General features: G+C 43.0%; 1 long non-coding RNA gene across 1 annotated transcript in view; it reads right to left on the bottom strand.

The window, feature by feature from the left end:
• The window catches only part of LOC116278658 (uncharacterized), a 57,483-nt gene extending 40,488 nt beyond the window's left edge, over nucleotides 1–16,995 (bottom strand). The window contains exon 1 of the long non-coding RNA XR_012067567.1: nucleotides 16,906–16,995. This is a non-coding gene — a long non-coding RNA (uncharacterized lncRNA). The remainder of the gene's footprint in view (nucleotides 1–16,905) is intronic.
• Nucleotides 16,996–22,678: the final 5,683 nt, after the last annotated feature.

Below are 22,678 nucleotides of genomic sequence, written 5' to 3'. Positions count from 1 at the left end.
AGAAAACCCAAAATCACAGCTCTAATGCCCTCTAGTGCTCTCTGCTTCACCATCTTCAGATATCTAGCTCGTCTGATTTCTCTCAAGCAAGGCCTCCCAAAAGTGTCTGATCTACCAATCTCCAATAAACGGGTTGACTGTAAGATGATAAGAGCCTCATTTTTATCTCTCTCACTACCTCTACCATTTTACCAAAAGTCTTCTAGTAACATACGTCCTCAACCAGCCCTCCTCAACCCTAGACACACATTTGAATACCCTGGGAAGTAATTTTTGAATATTGATGCCTGAACCCCAGGCCCAGATCAATTGGTATAGGGTGGGGCCTGAAAATTGATATTTTTTCAAAGTTCTCCTAGGCAACTTCAGTGGGCAGCCAGGGTTGACAAACTTGTGGAAACCAAAATTAAAAACATAATACCATTTACAATTGTGCTAAAAAAATTAAGTAGGGGGGTATAGCTCAGTGGTAGAGCACAAGCTTAGCATGCAGGAGGTTCAATCCCAGTATCTCCATTAACATACAAAAAAGAAGAAGAGAGGGGAATAAAGGAAAATTAAATAGTTAGATATAAAGCTAAAAGTATGTACAGGATCTATATGCTGAAAATTACAGAACTCTGACAAAATAAATGGAGAAACATATCATGTTCATATATTGGAAGACTCAGAATAGTACAGATGTCAATTCTCTCCAAATAGATCTAAAGGTTTAATGCAGTTCCTATCAAGGTTTTTTTGTACACATAAACAAGCTTATTCTAAAATGTATATGGATGATTATCACTTATATGTGGAATCTAAAAAAAAGGACACAAATGAACTTATCTACAAAACAGAAACAGACTCACAGACATAGAGAACAATTTTATGGTTACCAGGAGATAAAGGGGGTGAGAAGGGATAAATTGGGAATTTGAAATTTGCACCTCTTGGGGAGTGATAGAAATATTAGCTATCTTGATTGTGGTGGTGGTTTCATTGGTATATACATCTATCAAAAGTTAAAAAAATGTGACAATGAATATATGCATGTTCATGTATAACTGAAAAATTGTGCTCTACACTGGAATTTGACACAACATTGTAAAATGACTATAACTCAATAAAAAAAAGTTTTAAAAAGTTATCAAACTGTACATCTGAAATAAATAAATAAATAAATAAATAAATAAATAAATAAATAAATAAATAAAATGTATATGGAAAGGCACAAGCCCTAGAATAGCAATAATAAAATAGAATTTTAAATAAAACATACCTAATTTTTAAATTTAATTTCTAAAATATTGAATTAAAAATAAAATATTTTTAAAACGAAGAACAAAGTGGGAGGAATCAACCTGATGGCTTACTATATAGCTAGAGTAATCAAGGTAATTATTGTCTTAGCAGAGAGATGGACATAGATCAAAGGAACAGAAATAAAATTCATGTAGACTCACACAAATACACCAAACTGACTTCTTTTTCTCAACTGACTTTTGACAAAGATGCAAAAGCAATCCAGTGGAGGAAGGATAGCCTTTTCAACAAATGGTGCTGGAGCCACTGGATATCCATAAGTGAAAAGAAAAAAAAGAACCTTGATCTAAACCTCAAACCTTACAAAAATTAACTCAAAATGGACTGTGGAGTTAATATAAAATGTAAAACTCTAAAACTTTTAGAAACAAAATATTGGAAAATAAATCTTTGGGACCTAGGACTAGATGAACAGATGTTAGACTTGACACTTAAAAGCACAATCCTTAAAAGGAAAAATTGATGAGTTGGACTTTATCAAAATTAAAAACATTTCTTCCAAGGGGAGGGTGAAGCTCAGTGGCAGAGCGTGTGCTTAGCATGCACAAGTCCTGGGTTCAATCCCCAGCACCTCCATTAGACATAAACAAACCTAATTACTTCCCCACCAAAGAAATTTTATAAATTAAAGATAAATACAAATAAATAAATTTTTTAAACACATTTCTTCTATTGAAAGACCCTGTTAAGAAGACGAAAAGACAAGTCACAGACTGGGAGAAGATATTTGCCAACTATATTCCCAATGAAGGCCTTACGTCCAGAACAGATAAAGAACTCTCAGAACTCCACAATAAAAAAAGCAAACAATCCAACTTGAAACTAGGCAAAAGACATGAACATACGTTTCACCAAAGAGGAGATATGGATGGCAAATAAGTATCTGAAAAGATGTTCAACACCACTAGCCATTAGGGAAATGGAAATTAAGACCACCATGAGATATCACTAGACACCTGGTACAACAGTTGAAATAAAAAATAGTGATAAATACCAAATGCTGGTGAAGCCACAGAGAAATTAGATCTTTCTGTTTTGCTGGTGGGAATGTAAAATGGTGCCTCCATCTGGAGAAAAGTTGAGGGTAGAATGAATATGTACAAAGGGATAATATGAAGGGGTTCTTTCGTGGCGATGGGGACCAGTTCTGTATCTTGATTGTGGAAGTGGAATAGAACCACATGCGCGCGCGCACACACACACACACATACAGTTTTTTTAAACAGTGAAAACTGAATACAGTCCGTAGTCTAATTAAGAGTAATATACCACACCAGAAACTAACACAACATTGTAAATCAACTATACTTCAATTAAAAAAAAAAGAATAATGTACCAATGTCAGTTTTGTTATTATAATACAGCTGTGTAAGATGTCACCATTGGGGAAAGCTGGGTGAAGGATGAAGTTGTACTATTTTTGCAATTTCCTCTAAGTATATACTTATTTCAAGATAAACATTTTTCAACTTTAAGAAATATATCCCCCCAAAAGTCCTTTTGGTCTTCTAGAGTCTACTATTAAAACACAAATATCCCTGAGGGGGTGAAATCCTTAAGCAATTGCCTCCCAGCTATAGCTTTATCCGGCTCAGCTTGTTAGGTCATTTTCTGCCCTGAGAGCATGTTAGAATATATCAGGGGTGCTTCAGGAGACAGAAAGACGGAGCCCCAGGAGAATGGGGAAGGGTCTCATAAGAAGGGGTGAATGTGCCAACCATCATCATCTCTTCCAATGCTCATGCAACATTACCCTGCCCTGTCTCAATATCTCTGCCAAGATCCATTGATTTCATCCACACGCAGAGGCGGCAAGACAGAAATCAGCCTGAAATTCACTGCCTGCTCTTCTCCCACATCTGCCAGATGCTTGCTGTGTGCCTAGATTTCTCTTGCGAAGAACAGTTGTGCCAATGTGCTGTAGTAGCTTGGAATAAGTGGGCTAAAGAAGAATTTTAAAGTATAGTATATTCTGGAAATTAAACCTTTGTCAGTCGCATCATTTGCAAATATTTTCTCCCATTCCGTAAGTTGTCGTTTTGTTTTACTTCTGATTTCCTTTGCTGTGCAAAAGCTTATAGGTTTACTTAGGTCACATTTGTTTATTTTTGCTTTTATTTCTATTGCCTGGGTAGACTTCCCTAGGAGAACACTGCTGAGATTTATGTCAGAGAATGTTTTGTCTATATTTTCTTCTAGGAGGTTTATAGTGTCTTGTCTTGTGTTTAAGTCTTTAAGCCATTTTAAGTTTATTTTTGTGTATGGTGTGAAGGAGTGTTCTAACTTCACTGATTTACATGCTGCTGTCCAGTTTTCCCAACACCACATGCTGAAGAGACTGTCTTTTCTCCATCGCATATTCTTGACTCCTTTGTCAAAGACTAATTGATTGTAGGTCTGTGGGTTTACTTCTGGACTCTCTATTCTATCCTTCAATAAAAAATAACAAAACAAAATAAAATAAAAATATCATAATGGCAAGCTTGGGTGATTAGAGCAGCTTGGGATTTTTAAAGGATTGAGAGTCTCAGTTTTTGACAGAAAGGCATCTGAATTGGGGACAGGAGGATCTCCAAATCCTTCCACATCAACAGGCTCCTCCTGTCAGTCTAGACTTTTGTTCCTGAGACATAAGGCTTTAGGAGTCACTTAGAAGTTGTTCCCCTGCAGAACAAATAGAAACACATGGCGAACATCACTCCCTTTTTTTTGAGATGTACATCTGAATGGCCCAACATCAAGGCAGGAGAAACCCCACTGTTCAGAAGGATTCTGGTTCTGACAACAGCAGGCCATTAATTTGGAGACAGAGACAACTGTTACAACTCCATGGCAGAAGCAGGGAAAATGTCTAACAGCTGATACACTCAAGTGTCTCAGCTACTGGTATCTAAAACCAGGCCACACAGAGTTGGAGGAAGGGCACAAGAGTTTGTCCGAGGAGACCAAGGATGAGGGGCTAAGGAAAGGGAAATGTGTGCATTGTGACCAGGAAGAACTTTATGATGAGCAGTATTTCTTACACTCAAATTGCTCTGTGTTTTACAGAACCTGGCCAGGAAGGGACCCTGGGCATGAAAAGGCAGAGAAACACCTGGAAATAAAGCAAGAAGCTCTGAGACAGAAGGTATTAAAGGAGCCCAGGGAGACATACCTGCTGACAGCTTGATGGATGCAGAGGTGTCATGGCCCCTTCCTTCAACACTAACTGCAAAGTCATTGGCTTTAAGGAAAGGACACAAGACAGGGAATTATGACAGACATGATTTTCAAGGACTAGCAAGGATACCATCAGAGTAAAACCCTGAAGTGAACAAAGCCACTGAGGCTCATGATTAGTTTGCTGAAGCTAATGCCAGGTTGGTATTAGAAACTAGTGGAAATAGGGCTTCTGGTAGGAAGAGATGAGAACACTCAGTTTCTTGTTATGCAAAACCTATCCCCCCCCCCGAAATAGCTCAAATATCCTACCATGGTTGAATTTAAGCTACAACACACAAATGTTTTAATGATACAGTCCTTTTCAATGACACTGTTGACTGGTAACGTGTCTGTGTTGGCTTAGAGTTTAATTTCTGCCCTTAGATTGGCTTGCAGACTGTGCTTTTCAGTAAAATGGCATCATTTATCAAGGTGCAATTGTGAATTCTCTCCAGATGTATTAAGTGCCACCGTCCTTAAAGCCTACTCTGCAGGGCCAAGGGGACAAAGCCATCTTACCTGAGAAGGGAGAAGACTTCTGAGGAAAGAGCTGTGAATAGCCCCTGGAGTGGAAAGGCACTCTGGAGAGTAGGAGCAGGCAACCAGGGAAAGAAAGGCCCCCATACATGCCCAGCTACTCGAAGATGAGTGCCAGAACCTAGCATCCACTGGCATGCAGGCATGGGAATCCTCAGGCTAGCCCCTGGCTCAGGGCCATGCTGTAGAGCAGCCAGGAGTATCTCCCTAGTTCTTGATATTCCTCTCTGTCCTTTTTGGAGACTTGCTCTCCAAAATGTTCTATGACCTGGGTCAAGAGGAATGCAAGAGGAGATAAACAAGGCCCTACTGTAATGCACAGGGAACTATATTCAACGGCTTATAGTAATAAAAAAGAATATGTATATATGTATATGTATAACTGAATCACTATGCTGTACACCAGAAGCTAACACAACATTGTAGATCAACTATACTTCAATTTTTAAAAATGGGGGGGATGATTAAAAAAAAGGAGCACAAGAGAACTATTTCAAACAAACTTTCACAGAGATATGACCCAACATGATTCCTTACCCACACTCCCACCTCCACTCTTACCTTTCAATTCTTAAAGAAAATAACTGAAGTGAGCAATGTATAACTCAAAGGTGTTGGGGGTCTACACAAATATGCAATAAAGTCCCTTTATTCACCCCATCCCTAAAACAGACATCTGACAATGATTGTTCTACCTCAGACTCTCTTTGCCCTGCGCTGGTAAGAGAACCCCTTTATCCTGCAAAGAATCCATTATCCTTGCAGTTTGGATGGAGCTGCAACCATCTGCCCCTCCTGACCATGGGACTGGGACTCCTGTGACCTAAGCTGGCCAATCAGCATCAACCTCCCTCTTAAGCATAGTACTTGGATAAAGGGAGGGCACGTTACACAAATCAGCCAATCAGAGTCCTTCCTGGGACCTTTTTTTTTTAACCTACTAAGGAAGTTACCATGGGGCAGCCCTGATAATGCTATTTGAGTCCCTAGATCCAGCTTTGCTTTGAAGCATAGAACACACATTTCCCAGTTGTGTGAGTCAATAAATTCCTCTAAAAACTCTGATGTATGGCAGAGAGATGCAAAAAGCCAGCAGTCCTCATGAGTACTAACTATAGCTTTTGCCTTGTTGCTGTGTCCTTCTAGCCAAGTCACTCTGAGTCTTTGAAAACATGGGGCAGAAATTGAGCCACATCCATTGGAGAGCTTGGATGGAAATAATGATGGGACAGTTAACATCAATGTGATGTTTGGGTGTAGAAACTTTCCGTGAATGCCTGAAATTACACCATAAAGGAATCTACCCATCCTGGGCAGATATATGGCCCCTCTTGCCAATGAAATTCATTTCTGCCTAAGTTGAATGCAATAAGCGTGTAACATGAGGAGGCAGGTGGAAGATCATAGCCAGAAGTTAGGTCAACTTTCCTACATGCCAAGGAAGAGAATTTCAGACAAATACAACCCAAAGCTGAATCGAGTAAAAAGTGTCTAACTGGAGGAAAATAATCCATATGGAAGGCTATCATCTTGTGACAACAAGGCAACCTCAGACACCTAGGTGACTCCCCCAGGAAGATGTTAGCCATGTGGATTTCTTTATAACCTGGCAGGAGAGGCTGGCATCTCCAGAGTCTGACATCAGAAGCTCCAGATAAATGAGCCCTTGTTTGCCATCTTTCAGAATATGGCAGCATAAGTTTAATTTAGACAAACCAGAGCCTAGAAGTAGACTCACAAAGCCTTCCTCACAAGGGAGCTGGCTCAATTTCAGATGTGGAGGCAGGACAAATAAAGTACCCAGGAGCTGTGGGAACAAATGGCAGAGAGCAGTCCAAGTCAGTGGTTAGGTGAATTGGATGAGGGGGCAGAGGAAGCTCCAATTTGAAGTGCCAAGGATTCCAGCTAGTTCTCAGAGTATGGCAGCAGGGTATCAAGGGGCTGGCTACACATGGATGGTGATTCTTGGAAGTCTAAGCAGATTGACAGTCATCCTCAGGGGCATCTTACAACAAGGAGTAAAACTATGGGTGTTGGACTAGCTATGGAAGCCAAAACTCGACCCCATGGGTAATCAGATTGGGGGAAGGTATTAGGATATCCTGGAAAGAGACAAACACAGAGTTGTAATCTGAGAGCATCCAGGAGAGGAGACATATCATCATGGCAGATACCCAGGCTGAAGAAATGAGACAGAAGTCTAGTTCTGTGAAATGGATAATGAAGACCCAGAACCACTTTAGAAGCAAGCAGAGCCCAACACTGAGCCCAGAACGTTAAAGGGTGGCTCCAGAAATTTTCACTGAGAATACACAGAGTTTGTGGTAGAGAAGGAGGCAAGATTTAACCTCTAGGTGGGAACTCAGGGGTCCTTTTAGGAGAAAAGGATAATAGTGACTGGGAACCCAGCTGGAAAGGTCACTGGTACCATCCTGAAACCTCCCTCAGTTCTATGTATGCCACCATTAGGACTGGATTTTGTTTTTAGCAAACATTCCTTATGAGAAAAATTCTTATTAGTATATGGGTCATAATTTAAATGGTTATATACCTTATACTTTAGTATGAATTTGTTTACATATTTCTTTCCTAAGAGCAGGTTTTGATGGAGTTTGGAAGAACTTATTCACACAGCAGAGTCTTACTAAGAGGCTAAGAGCCAGGCACTGTGCTATGCACTAGGGGTACAAAGATGAGGCAAAGCGGATATGCTTCATCCCTGGAGAATTTTACAGCTTTCTAGATTAAAGGTGGGAAGGCAGCCACTAAAAGGAAAAAAAAAAAAGATGTGCAAGAGGGAAGCTGGGTAGATTACACACAAATGTTTTCTTATTTTCCAGTGTTTCCAAATCTGACTCATTTATTTCTCCATGGAAATCCCACAGATGATCCTTGCCATCTTCCCACAGCCCTTAGCTCTAACTCTTCAATAGCATCAGGGCTTCTTGGTCCATGCTTACAGTCAGAGGTAGGGATGCTGGGAAGGTCATTTTGATCCTCTGATTTATGGAAAATGGGTTCCCTCAAACCTCTTGTCAAAATCCTTTCACTGCATCACAGCATCTCCTGACAATGGGCTGGTAGGGGCTATAATAACAGAGATTTATAATAACCCCAGGTCACTTATTCTCCAATGTCCACTACATAAAATTCAAACCCCTTTCAAGGCCTGGCTTTCAAAGCCTTCCACTCTCTTTAGTCTACATAACTGTACTAGATCTTTCATTACTCATCTACTTCAATTTTTTGACTTATGTATCCCAGAATATAATCTGTGCTTTCCTATTTCCATGTCCTTGTTCATGCCAGCCTCTCCACCTGATGCCCTACCATGACCATCTCTATATAAAGAATTTCTACCAATTCTTCAGTGCCATTCCATTCACAAAGTCATCCCCAATCTCACCTGCCAGAAAAGATCACTAGCCATTTTTGTGCTTGTACCATTCAAATGGCTGTTACCATATACCACCTTCTCAGATGGGTATTTTGTAACTGTCTTATCTGTCCTAATGAAAGACAGGGACTGTAATGCATATCCAGAAAATTCTGGGCATCATAAATATCTGATGAATTGAATTGAATTGAATACATGTGGTTAACAGAAAGGTGGAGACCAAATCAAAGCAATGCTGTTTCAAAGGTTAGCCTGGTTGAGGCAGACAAATAGGCCAGAGGAGAAACCAGATGGAGGCTGCAGAGGAACCAATTAAGGGACCTGTGATTACCATGGAGTGAGGAGATTAAAGTAGAGATCCAGATAGTAGAACTGGGCCTGGACAGGAAAAAGCAAACTGTAAAGGCCCTGCAAGCCAAAACATGGGGACTGGAGGAGATGAAGGATAAGGGTTCATCTTGGGGAACTAAACCTGGCGGTGCCCTAGACACAAATAAGCAGATAGCACTTGCCAAACTGTGCTGTGCTTTTTCTTCTTTCTTGATTCAAGATCTGAGCTTAGTTGATAACCATTCATTTTTTTATTGTGTTGAAAGGTCTTGGAAGTTTCTGAGGCACAGATTCCAGGTGTTCCTGGAAACCCTGTCCTTCCACCTCCTCTCCCACCATCCATGCTCTGTGGAGACATCTCAAAGCCACCAAGGCTGTCAAGTGGCAGTAGAGGCAGGGTTCTGGAGCTCCAACTAACCTCACTTCAAGTACTCCACTTTGATTTATCTTGTATTTAGGGAGTTTTCCATAAAATGTATCTTGAGAAGAAGAATTTGCTGTTTAAAAAGTGTTTTATATGACCCAGCAATTTCGTTCCTTTCATTCAATAGAAATGAAAATATATGTCCACACAAAACCTTGTACGTGAAAATTCACAGCAGCACTATTAATAACAGCCAAAAGGTAGATGCAAGCCTACAGTCCCTCAACTGATGAAGAGATAAACAAAATGTGGTTTATCCATGTGATGGAATATTATTCAGCCTTAAAAAAGGAACAAACTACTGATACATGCTAAAAATGAGCGAAGCTTGAAAACATTATGCTACGTAACAGAAGTCAGTCACAAAAGTCACATATTATATGATTCTATTCATATGAAATGTCCAGAAAAGGCAAATCCATAGAAACAGGAAATAGATTAGTGGTTGCCTGAGATTGGGGGTGGGGATAGGGAGTGACTTTTAATAGGCATGAAGTTTCTGTTAGCAGGGACAAAACTGTCCTAAAATTAGATTGTGGTGATGGTTGCTTGACCTTGTAAATACATTTCAAAAACCACTTTAAGAAGGTGAATTGTATGGTATGTGATTTGTATCTCAGTAAAGCTGTCTCTTCAATAAAAACCTTTAGAACCTTTTACTCTAGGGCAGTGGTTCTCAATGGGGAGCATTTTGCTCCCATGGGACATTTGGCAAAATCTAAGGACGTTTCTGATTGTCACAACCAGAGAGGTGCCACTGGTACCAGATAGAGGCCAGGGATGCTGCTAAACATCCTACAATGCACAGGATGCCCCAACAACAAAGAATTATCTGGCCCAAAATGTCAGTAGAGCCGAGGCTGAGAGACTCTGATCTAGGGTATAAGTGCTTTAAAATAAAGACGATTGTTCCTAATATTCTTACCAGGGTTTGCTGTTGTCACTCTTTTATGGCATTTGCTACTCACCCGCACCCCCTATACACCTGTGGGACTCGAGTTTTTTAGCATCTTTTGTAACTGGCCTCTCAGGGCTAAAGTGGCCACTCGGATTCATGAATCCCTATGTTTATAGCAGTGATCAGCTCCTCCCATCTCACAATGGTTAGAAACCACTTCAGGATTAGAGCCAGAGCTCTTGAAAATATTTATGTAACAAACAGTTTTTCAAGATGGTTATGATTCTAGAAAATGGGCAGGGGATAGGTTAACATTCTAAATTAAGTACCATATTTTAGAAAGCAAAGAAACATCCATATTTTCTAGTCTATAAAATTTAAAATCTATGCTTTAAAAAGAGACCTTACATGAAATGAATAAACGAGTCAGCAAGTTTATGTATCAGTATACACTTGAACCTTGAATAACACAGGAGTTAGGAGCCCTGACTCCCTCTACGCACAGTGGAAAATCTGCCTAGAACTTTACAGTCCCCTCTCCATATCTGCGGTCCCATCTGCAAATTCAACCAACTGCAGGTTGTATAGTATTGTAGTAGGTACTTGTTGGGAAAAAAATCACATATATGTGGACTCAGACAGTTCAAACTCCTGTTACTCAATGATCAACCTCATATTTATACAAAAGGTGTATTATAAAGCTAGGGGATCTGGTGATATTGGGCAAGTACTTATAGCCCGGATCTAGATGAGGGCAAATGTCTATGGAAAAATTTTGTGACAGGCAAGTTGAAGTTCATGGAGAAAAGCCTCTATATGGGGCCAACTCTCCCACACTGGGAAGCTGGAAACATCTGTTTTCATGAATCAGAGCCTCTCTTGCCTGCTGTATTGGTTTCCCGTAGGGACACCTCTCAGATGTTAGAAACCTTATTCTTCCCACCTTACCCCCATCACACATCTAACAAAACCAATCCTCAAGAAAAACTGCTGACACGGTCTTCACCTGGAAATGTATACATCCTGTTGTGAGTATGGGCTGGGGGAGTGTACATTTCAGTGGGATTTGTTAGCCACAGCAACATTTGGATGTCAGTCTTTGCAACATTGTAGGTCCTGTTCTATTTCATATAAGCAGAATTATGTGGTATTTGCTTTTTTGTGACTGGCTTATTTCACTTAGCTTAATGTCCTCAAGGTTCATCTGTCTTGTAGCATGGGTTGGGATTTGCCAGGACGTATCTTTTTTCTTTTTAACGTGTAAGTCTCCACTGAAGATGTCATAGACTTGCCCCAGAGCCCCAGGAGTCTGAGTTGGGACTCTCCCACTGGGGCTTGCCATACATTCTCCACCATCTTTTTCCCACCACTGATATTTCCAACACCCTAATGTCTGCCAGGTCATGGCCCAAGCACTAGAGCTGTGTGAACTGCACCTTGAACCTGATACAGGCACGTTCCTGCTCTGGGTTCCAATCAAATGCAGCAACCTTCTATGTCACCCGACACGTGGGCCAAAGCAATAACCCACAGTGTCCAATATGCTGCCTGTAAAATCTGAAGAGGCCCACCAGGCACTATCCTTCCTCTGTGATGGGAGATGCAAGATGCAATGATTCATCTTTTATTTTGGAAGGGATGTTCTGGCACTGAAATCTAGACCACTGAAATCCTAACATTTTTAGACGTGTCAGAGTCCTGAATTTTCAGTGTTCATCTCCCACTGTCTGGAGCACATTACCAAATCCCTCAGTGGGCTGGCCAACCTCTTACCTGGTAACTGATGTAATGAATCAATGTGATGTTCTGTGAGGTGTCCAGACAGTCCTGATTATACTAATGATGACAGAAGACAGGAGAGTTAAAAGAGCTTTGGGGCAAAACTGTAAATTAATATTAATGTCCATTCTGTGTGACTGTAAACTGTATTTTTTTTAATTTTCTGATATGGATAGAAGAGGATGCATTTGACAAATCAAAGACCACAAATCATGTACCTGAGGCCATGTTAGTCTTCTCCAGTGATACCACACCTGGTTGCCACTGGGATTGTTGTTATTTGGTTGAGCTTGTGGCAGTCCACTGTCAACCCTCAGAATCCAGCCAGTTTCTGCAGGAGCCAGAGTGGCCAATGAGATGGAGAGACAATGCAGACCACCATTACTGCATCCTTTAGATCCTTAAAGGTGGCACTAATCTTGGCTATACTCCCAGGATATAAAATTGATGCTGATTTACTGCCTTTGCTGAGTGAAAGGTAGTGTTATGGGTTGAATTGTGGCCACCTGAGATTCATATGTTGAAGTCCTAACTCCCAAAACCTCAGAATGTCACCTTATGTGGAAATAGGGTTGTTGCAGATGGACTTAGTTAAGATGAAGTCATACTGGAGTAGGGTGGGCCCCTAAGCCAATATAACTGATGTCCTTATGAAAAAGGGAAGTTTGGAGACACACACAAAGGGAGAAGGCCATGTGAAGATGAAAGCGAAGATTGGGGTGATGTTTCTACAAGCCAAGGAAGGCCAAAGATGGCCAGCAAACCAGCAAAAGCTAGGAAGGGGCACAAACAGATTCTCTCTCACAGCCTCGGAAGGAACCTACCCTGCAAACACCTGACTTTGGACTTCTGGCTTTCAGAACTGTGAGATAACTTTCTGTTACTTCAGCCACCCAGTTTGTGGTTCTTTGCTAGAGCAGCCCCAGGAAATGCACACAGGCAGTTCCAGAGGTTTCCACTTAGTCTTCCCCACTATCATAGCTCTTACCCCACAGGCCAAGGAACCAATACAGAAGTTGCACCAACTGTCCATTATCTCAACCTCAATTATACATTCAAAGACTGGCAAAATGACCACAGGTGGAACTGTGGATTCAATGCCCCCACTGTAGACTAGACCAAGTCACACTTTAAGCTAGACTTGGGCAGGACTCCATTTATTACCAGGTCCTTATACATCCTCACTCTAACAGTGAGGCCATTATGACACTTAAAGTTTCCAGTTATCAATGTTAATTCAGACCCTGTGTCCAACAGTCCTTAAGAAATCTGTCACTCACACCACTGAGAATGGCCATCATTAAAAAGTCCACAAACAATAAATGCTGGAGAGGGTGTGGAGAAAAGGGAACCCTCCTACACTGCTGGTGGGAATATAGTTTGGTGCAGACATTATGGAAAACAGTATGGAGATTCCACAAAAAACTAAAAATAGACTTACCCTTTGATCCGGCAATCCCACTCCTCAGTATATATCTGGAGGGAACTCTAACTGGAAAAGATACATGCACCCCAATGTTCATAGCAGCACTATATACAATAGCCAAGACATGGAAGCAACCTAAATGTCCATCAACAAATGACTGGATAAAGAAGTTGTGTTATGTTTATACAATGGAATACTATTCAGCCATTAAAAATAATGAAATAATGCCATTTGCAGCAACATGGGTGGACCTATCATACAAAGTGAAGTAAGCCAGACAAAGACAAATATCATATGATATCACTTATATGTAGAATCTAAAAAAATAATACAAATCAACTTACTCACAAAACAGAAACAGACTCACAGACATAGAAAACAAACTTGTGGTTACCAAAGCAGGAAGGAGAGAGGGAGGGGTAAATTAAGAGTCTGGGATTCACAGATACTACTATAAATAAAATAGAAAAATGAAAATGCCAGAACACCAGAAACTAACACAACATTGGAAATCAACTCTACTTCAATTTAAAAAAAAATTCTATATATCTCCCTTCCCCCGTGTAGTTGTCCAAAACCAGTTACAGTGGCAGGAGCTACTGTTCATCCCACTAATCTCCCTCTTCTAAGTTACCCCTCAGGAACAGGGGCCCACCAGAATTTGGGGGGAGCAGCACCCTCATCATATGTGGAGAAGGGGATCCATTTGGCACAACGGGTGGGCTGTGCAGACACAAACAAGAGCCACCCAGACCCTCTTCAACCTCCTTCAGCACCTGCCTCAGCTTCACAGAGCCACCTGGCCTGAAGATACAGCCTTCCCAGCACAGCACACAAGCAGTGACTGAGGGAGGAAGGGGGGATAAAGGCCTGGCCAGCTCCACCCAACATAAGACACTCTGATGGGCAGTACTTAACTGCAATGGATTGAATGTTTGTGTCTCCCCAGAATTCATATATTGAAACCCTATGCCAACATGATGGTATTTGGAAGTGGGCCTGTGGGAGGTAAATAGGTCAAGAAGGTGGGGCCCTCAAGTGGAATCAGTGCTCTTGTAAAAGAGGCCATAGACGTAGCTGGTTCTCTTTCTGCCAGGTGAGGATACAATGAGAAGATGGCAGCCTGCAACCCCGAAGAGGACAATGACTGGGACCCAACCACGCTAGCACCTTGATCTCAGACTTCCAGCCTCCAGAACTGTGTAAAATGAATATTGTTGCTGAAGCTGCCCAGTCTATGATAACTTATTGTAGCAGCACAAACAGACTGAGACACTTACTCAAGGGTTCCCTCCTGGATTGGCTGGCTGAGGCTTTGTTAGGCTCTCAGTCACATTTCTACTTCTTCCTCTGATCATTTTCACTTCTGTCCTGTTCTTTCACAGGTGTTGGTCCTTAATAAATGTCTTGCCCCCAGCTGTCTCCAGAGAATGCACCATGTGACATGTGTTCATTCCATATTTTAGAGTATTAGTGTTATTTTTAACTGTTTGAAAATTATACTTTAACAGAGATTTTGCAGGTAGTATAGGTGTGTTCTTTTTTAATCTACTTTTTTTTACTCTTTTTGTGTGTGTGGGTTATTTATTAGGTTTATTTATTTTTTAATGGAGGTACTAGGGATTGAACCCAGGCCCTCGTACATGCTAAGCATGAGCTCTACCACTGAGTTATACCCGCCCCCTCTAAGAATCAGTTCTTTATTAAGAGCTATGTGAGGTCAATTGATGTCTTTGCTTTTATCTCAAGCAAAACTGTTATTTTCCTTTCCTTGGAAGCAGATGGAGGCATGTGTGGAGAGGGGGCTACACTAAAGAATGTAACTCTCAATAACACTCAATAACATTGTAAAATGGGTTATGTTCCTTCAGGGTCTTCCCTTCTCCCTCCTCCTTCTCCTCCATTAATCATGTGAACTCTCACTGTGACCTGGGTCCCTCGCAAACCTCCGGGACATTTTCCCCCATCAAACTCCCCTGACCACCAGAAGTGACCCATTCTTCATCATCCCTGTGGGTCACATCCCCTTAGACATGTGCTAGGTAAGTGACTCATTAATCAGGATCCACCAGGCTATTAACAGCTGCCAATAGCAACGTAAACAGTCCTGTTCCTATGCTTTTTCCAGAAGAGTATAATGCGGGGATTTTAGAGCCATGAGGGCACCAGGAGGGCAGACCATCATAAGTAGAGGCAGCCACAAATTATGGCTTCTCAGCAGCCACTTTAACATGGAAAAACAGAGAGAGATCAGAATGGGATTCTAAGAAAGGGTTAATGACAAGCACCACGCTGGGTTAGGCTCTCAGCAGCTACAGCAACCTGGGCTACTCCAGGAGCTGGAGAAATGGTGAAGGGACCTGGGAGGAAAGTGAGACTGCTCCAGCCACCTGCTTACAAAATTCTGACTCTTGTATTGAGGCAATTCCAGACAAGTAACTGATTTAAACAGACCATTTACCCAGTCTGCCTTTGTCTTGGAGAAATTAGTCAGGATAAATGACAGCATCCTGATTAAAATAAACAGGAATCATTCAGAAATCTTGACAAAAAAGAAAACAAAACTGAGTTGACTACTGAAGGCTGTGTGGATGGAGGCTTTTCTCTGTATGATGACCAATATTAGCACAACCAGAGAAAGTTATCTGAAGAATACTTTTCTCTGTGAACTATCAATCTGATCGAGAGTTTGGTTCAATTGTGTGTGCCTGTATTCACTTTTAGAGTTTGCTTTTTCCTCCCATCCTTTCCCATTTACTTTTACTTTTTGACTATGTAGCTTTCCCCACTTTCCTATAAATCACAAGAGGAAATGTTGGAAATATACACTGCAAACACAAGAGTGTGTTGTTGCCTTTAGATAAAGATTTCTGTTGTGTTTTAAAACTAGATTGCAGTACGGTTTCCTGATAAACCTGGTTCCAGGTCCTTAGTGTATTTCTGCAACTAACAGCAAAAAGAAAACCCACCTGGGGAAATATTTCATTGCAAAAGCACCAACTGCTGGAAACTTGGGTTCGCCTAAGGAGCCTTGCTCTGTGGTCCTGGGATCATAGGCCCTCCACCAGGGCAGGATTTCTGCTTAATAAAGTAACTTTTGTGAAATTTCCCTAAATCACAAATCCGACGACGCAATTTTAGCAATGGAGAGAATGAATGAATAAATGAATGGATGCATGAATTAATGAATGCAAGGAGGCAGAGGCGCCTGCTGGGCTTGGGATTGAGTTGAGGGGTGAATAGGGACCATGAGACTGCAGTTGCTCACACGAGGACAGACCCCATCACTGCTGCACTAAGAGGCAGAGCTGTAAATTCTGTTACTAGAGTACCATCTTCAGCACCTTTGACAAGTGAACAGACTAAGTCACAAAGACGGGATTCGAACCCTTTCCCCACCCCGAAAGCCCTTCTGTCATAGCCGGGAACTCTGGCTAAGCAACCATTGCGCCTGCGTCAAATCAGCGGCCAACTGGAGTTCGGGGCGCGACCGGGGTGGGGTTGCGGGGAAGGCGGGCTAATGCCCTGTGAGCACAGAAAATCCTCAGGATTGGTAAAAACTCGCATTGACCAATCAGGTCCCAAAATGAGCCTTGAGGCCCGCTCACCTCTCCGCGGATCCAATCGCTTGCTCCTGCACGCTCAAGCCGCCGATTCAAAGGTAAAGAACCTAGAAAAGAAGAGACTGAGAAGCTGCGAGTGAAGCCTGGGCAAGTTGGCGGCCTCATTCCAACAGTGGGTGCCTGCCCGGGACTCGGATGGGAACCGAGAGGATGGGTGGGGGCTGCGGACTGCCGTTCCTGCCTCCATCACGAGCTTGTGCAGAAAACCCCCTACATGGAAGGTGGTAGCGGCCCGTAGTGTCCCCTCCAACCCCACAGTGGTTTCTTCCAAAGTAAACGCCACCTACCTAGTGGTACCCTCCAGAGCTGACTGTTCCATCTGCGCCTCCCGCAGTGGTATAACCTAGGGGACGGTTCTATCATCGACTTTTCATCTCTGCATCCGGAGGCCCCCTACTGGTGTGATCAAGGAGGTTTCAATGCCAATACCCTGTGAACCGTTCCTTCTCAGCCTCCTCCCATTCTGTGGACCCTTCCATCTCTATCTCCTCCCACTCCACACCCATGTTCCCAAATGGACTGCTCCAGGCCTTGACCCTGAAGGCCTTGCAGAGAGCAAAGGCTAAGGACTACAACCCCCTGCCTTAAAGCTCCTGCCCCAGGAGTGGGCTGAGGATGTCGATCATCGGACAGCAATGTGGCAGCATCTATCAAAATAAAAAAACTGGAAATATAAAGAAGCTTTCATTCAATTGAAAAAAAAAATTGACGAAAATAAAAACTGAAAGTATCTTCCACTGGAATGTCAGCTCCACCAAAGCGGGAACATGTAGCTTTCTAGTTCCTTGAGTCTTCCCAACACCTAGAGCAGTGTCCGGCACAGAGTAGGCACTCCTTAAGTTGTTGAAGGGCTGACTCCTTAGATTCAGCAATTACACTTATAAGATTGTGTGCTAAAGAAACACACACATGTGCATATTACTGTGCGCACAAGGATGGTACAAGCGAAATACCGATAGGCTGGGGAGTGGTGCTCTCAATGACCATTTATAGCCAACGACTTGCAGAGTAAAATTAATGACTAGGGTTCATGTTACACCACACAGCACCCGCTAGATATGATACAAAATGAGTGGGACCTCTGTGTACCTGCAGGGGCAAGGGGAAGTGCCTTCTACAGGACACGCTGTTAACAGAGAAAAAGCATGTGGAACGTGTGTGTGCAGAGAAAAGTGTCCGACCCCAAAAGCCTAGTGCCCGATCCCTGCTGGAGGAGCGGAGACTGGGCTTTGTTCACCGCAGATTTGGCTCCATACCGCTCGCAGGGCTATCCCAGGGGCTTGGGGCCGACTGGCTCAGGAGCCTGGGAGAGGCTAAGCCATTCCTTTCAGCTTCATTCATTCATTCGCAAATGCTGTGAGCTGAGTGACCTTTATGACTTGGATGAAGATTCGATGAAAGCTCACCCAGACCAACAATGGGAGGACAAGAATCTCCAGATCCTAACAGTCTCTGGGGATTCAGGCCTCCTGGGGTGACCTACACAAGGCCCAGAATGAGGCCCTGGCACCAGTTGGGCACTTGCATGGCAGGGAAAGGGGGTTCCATGTCGGTTTGGGAAGGGATCCTTAGGAGCCACAGGGAAATCTTGGAGCCTCAGTAACAGGAGTACCATCCGGAATGGAGGAGGGGACAGGGATGGTAAGGGATGGAGACTTAGCCCTAGGACTAAGGCTAGAACTCTCCTAAAGGGAGCACTTTAAGAAAGATGTAACAAAATAGGCACAATAAACTTCGGAGGGTAGTGCTGTCATCACCTCCACTTCATATATGAGGAGACTGTTGCCTTTTCTTCCCCAGTATCCCTTCTTGAACTTCCATGGGCTGCACTCCTAATTCAATGCTTTAAAATGATTTCATTAGCAAGCCCTTATTAAATATTTCTTATATGTCAGGAACTGTTCAAAATTCTTTACAAATATTAACTCATGGAATATTTTTCACAACAACCTAATGAGGTAAGTAGTTTTGTTTTCTCCATTTTACAAATGTGGCACCTGAGAAACAGAGAGGTTTAGTAACCTGCCAGAGGTCACACAGCTGGGAAATCACGGAGCCAGGATTTAATCCAAAGCCATCTGGATCCAGAGTTCCAGCCTCATAAGCACATACTGCGTTGCCTTTTTGTTTTCTTTTTGTGCTTGTGTGTGTGTGTGTGTGCCTCCCTCACCAGACTGTGTGACTCCTGAGGGTTTGTGTGATGCCTGTGGGACTGCCAGGTTTCCAGCAGCAAGGACATACTTGACATTGCATGGGCCTCCCTGAGCAGATGCTGATTTGGTGGAGTAACCCGTCCCCCTTCCATCCAGGAGCGGACATCCGGAGTGCCCTCAGTGTGGCACCATGGGGAGTGAGCTTCTGTGTACCTGACCCTAAGAAGACCTTTCTGGGCAGCTGGGAGAGGCCGAAGGGCCATGACCCCATTCCGACTAGTACAGTCATCTCAAATTTTCTGTAAGATCGAATCACTCGTTTTAAGTGAAATATTTTGGAAAGATTCTATCACTGCACAAAGTTGGAAACAATGTATTGCCACAGGAGGTAACTGTAAAAATAGACAGTGAAAAATACCGTATCTTATCGATTCTAAAATGCTTTTTTTTCACATTTCAACATATCAGAAAGCAGGAATGCATCTTTCAGTCACTGAGATAAGGCAATGGGTCATAGGTTAATTAGCACCCTTTCTTTCTTGAGGCTTACTTAAAATAATGGTGTGACACAGTCTATGGCATCTGGGATTTAATGAGATATGGTAAAAAAAATTCCAAAACTTTAAATTTTAAAGAATAACTTTCTTTTAGGTAATCACAGATCTATCTCATTTGCAGTGTCCTAAGCACTTCTTTTTTCTCCCCAAATTTACTAAGACATAATTGACATGTACCATTGTATAAGTTTAAGGTGTACAACAACATAATGATTTAACATATGCATATATCGCTAAATGACCACCACAATAAGTTTAGTTAACACCCATCACCTGACATAGTTACAATTTTTCCCTTGTGATGAGAACTTTTAAGATCTAGTCTCCTTGCAACTTTCAAATATACAATACAGTATTGTTAACTAGAGATAGTAACCATGCTGTACATTAGATCCCCAGGACTTACTTACCTTATAACTGAAAGTTTTTACCTTTTGACCACCTTCACCCATTCCCTAGCCACCCTCCTCAACCCCCCACCTCTGGCAACCAGCAATCTGCTCTCTGTTTCTATGAGTTTGTTTTTTCGGATTCCACGCATAAATGAGATTATCCAGTCTTTGTCTTTCTCTGTCTGGCTTATTTCACTCAGCACAATGCCCTCAAGGTCCATCCATGTTAGTAGCAAATGGTAAGATTTCCTTCTTTTTTATGGATGATCCCAAGCCCTGCTTAGGTGCCATCTCACTTAATCCTCACTTAGGCCCCTTAGAGGAAAATCCTGTCACCCCTGTCACTGGTGAGGACACTTGGGCCCAGAGAAGGCAGGCAACTGGCTCAAGCATCTAGCTCAGGCCGGGCAGAGCACAGCCAGGTGCCAAAACCCGTGAGGACAGCAGCTGGGGTGGTCCTGGCATTCACGCAGCTCCAGACCTCTCAGGGTCTCCTACCTGTCCTCACAGACTCAGCCATGCACCCTGTCATCCCAGCTCCTGCAGGACACTCACTGCAGCTCCACCCCTCAGAAACCCTCTCCCTTCCCCCCAGCCCTGGGGGAACTGCCCTGGACTCCTGGTCTGGGTCTGGAGTTTCATCTGGACCCTGGAGAGATTTCCAGATATGCCCCAACAGGGACCTTATGCGCGACCCCTGTGTGTGGGCAGGAGACAGGTGTCCTGCAGAATGTTCTGTCCTTGCAGGGAGCAGCGAGGGCCCTGAGGGGATGCTCTGAGGCAGCGCTGGGTGCTGGGTGAGAGGAAGCGAACTGGGATGGGGGTGTAACTGAGGCCCTGTGACTAGGGCTGGGAGAGGGGGGCTAAAGAGGCCCCTGAGGTGAAAGGGGCGGCCTGGTGGCCGGTGAGGGGAGATCAGGGAACAGACATGCTGAGGTGTCTGGAAGTTCTGGTCCAGACACCTGCGCTCTTCATACTCTGCTGCCCATCTCCCCCCGGATGCCCACAGGAGACTTTCACTCTCCCTGGCTGCCTCCTGCTCATGCTCAACAACTAGGCCACTTTAATGGAGGACAGAGCTGCAGAGCTTTGTGTAAGGTGTGTTGAGGGTCATAATCCCCTGAGTTACATAGATACATAACCCCTGAATTATGAATATTAAACCACAAATGTAAGATACCATGTTCTATGTGTATGAGAGAGACAGACACACAGACAGAGACAGGCACACAGACAGAGACAGAGGGGGGAGGGAAGAGGAGAAACAGAGAGAGAATCAGACAGTCAGAGACACAGAGACAAGTGAAGCCAAACGGCCTCTCTGTAGGTTCATAAATGGTAGTGATTTGGCCACTAGCAGACCCTAAAATCCATCCTACAGTTCTAGCTCCCTGAATGGTCTATTCTAGGGGCGAGGGTATAGCTCAGTGGTAGAGCATGTGCTTAGCATGCACGAGGTCCTCATCAGAGAAATGCAAATCAAAACTACAATGAGGTATCACCTCACACCAGTCAGAATGGCCGTCATTCAAAAATCCAAAAATGACAAATGCTGGAGAGGCTGTGGAGAAAGGGGAACCCTCCTACACTGCTGGTGGGAATGCAGTTTGGTGCAGCCACTATGGAAAGCAGTGTGGAGATTCCTCAAAAGACTAGGAATAGACTTACCATATGACCCAGGAATCCCACTCCTGGGCTTGTATCCAGAAGGAAATCTACTTCAGGATTTCACCTGCACTCCAATGTTCATAGCAGCACTATTTACAATAGCCAAAACATGGAAACAGCCTAAATGTCCATCAATAGATGACTGGATAAAGCATGCACGAGGTCCTGGGTTCAATCCCCAGTACTGCTATTAAAAAGTAATGATCCATTCTAAGGAGGTCTCCCCTGATCCCTCTAGGGGTCATGGTCATAACTTGAGGCAGGGGCTAGGGGCACAGGCTGCAAACAAACCTGGAGTTCTAACCCTCAGATCTCCACTACTTCCCATCTGCATGACACTGGGCAAATCATATAACCTTGCTGGGGCTCAGACTGTCACTTGTAAAATGAGGACAGTGGCATGTATAATTCATGCAAAGCACTGGCACACGGCAAGCCTAGGGCAAACAGTAACTGTTACGATCAACACTGTCACTATTATTATTCCTGGTGGCCATTGACTGTTGCAGTATTTTTCTCCTTTGTGGGATGGGGACCTTTGCTGCTCTCAGAGGTAGGCCCCATCTGTCCACCTCTATGGACCCATTTGAGGACAGTGACAGTTACCACAAAGGTTTGGGAGCAGAAAAGGAGCTGTGATACACAGAATAATGACCCCCTCCCCCAAAGATGTCCACATTCTAATCCCCAGAACCTGTGAATGTGTCATGGCAAAAAGGACTTGGCAAGTGTGATAAGTTAAGAATCTTGAGCTGGGGAGATTATGCTGGATTATCTGGATGGCTTCTGTGTAATCACAAAGATCCTTATAAGTGAAAGGAGGAGGCAGGAAAATCAGTGTCCATAGGACCATATTCTGGGTCATAACAAAATCTTAACAAATTTAAAACAACTGAAATAATTCACAGTATGTTCCTGGACTATAAGGGAACCAGACTAGAAATCAATGCCAGAAAAATATCTGGAAAATTTCCAAATGTTTGAAAAT

This window comes from Vicugna pacos, chromosome X (genome assembly GCF_048564905.1).
Source record: "Vicugna pacos chromosome X, VicPac4, whole genome shotgun sequence".
In the NCBI taxonomy this organism is placed as follows: Eukaryota; Metazoa; Chordata; class Mammalia; order Artiodactyla; family Camelidae; genus Vicugna; species Vicugna pacos.
This window is presented reverse-complemented; position numbering and strand designations above follow the sequence as displayed.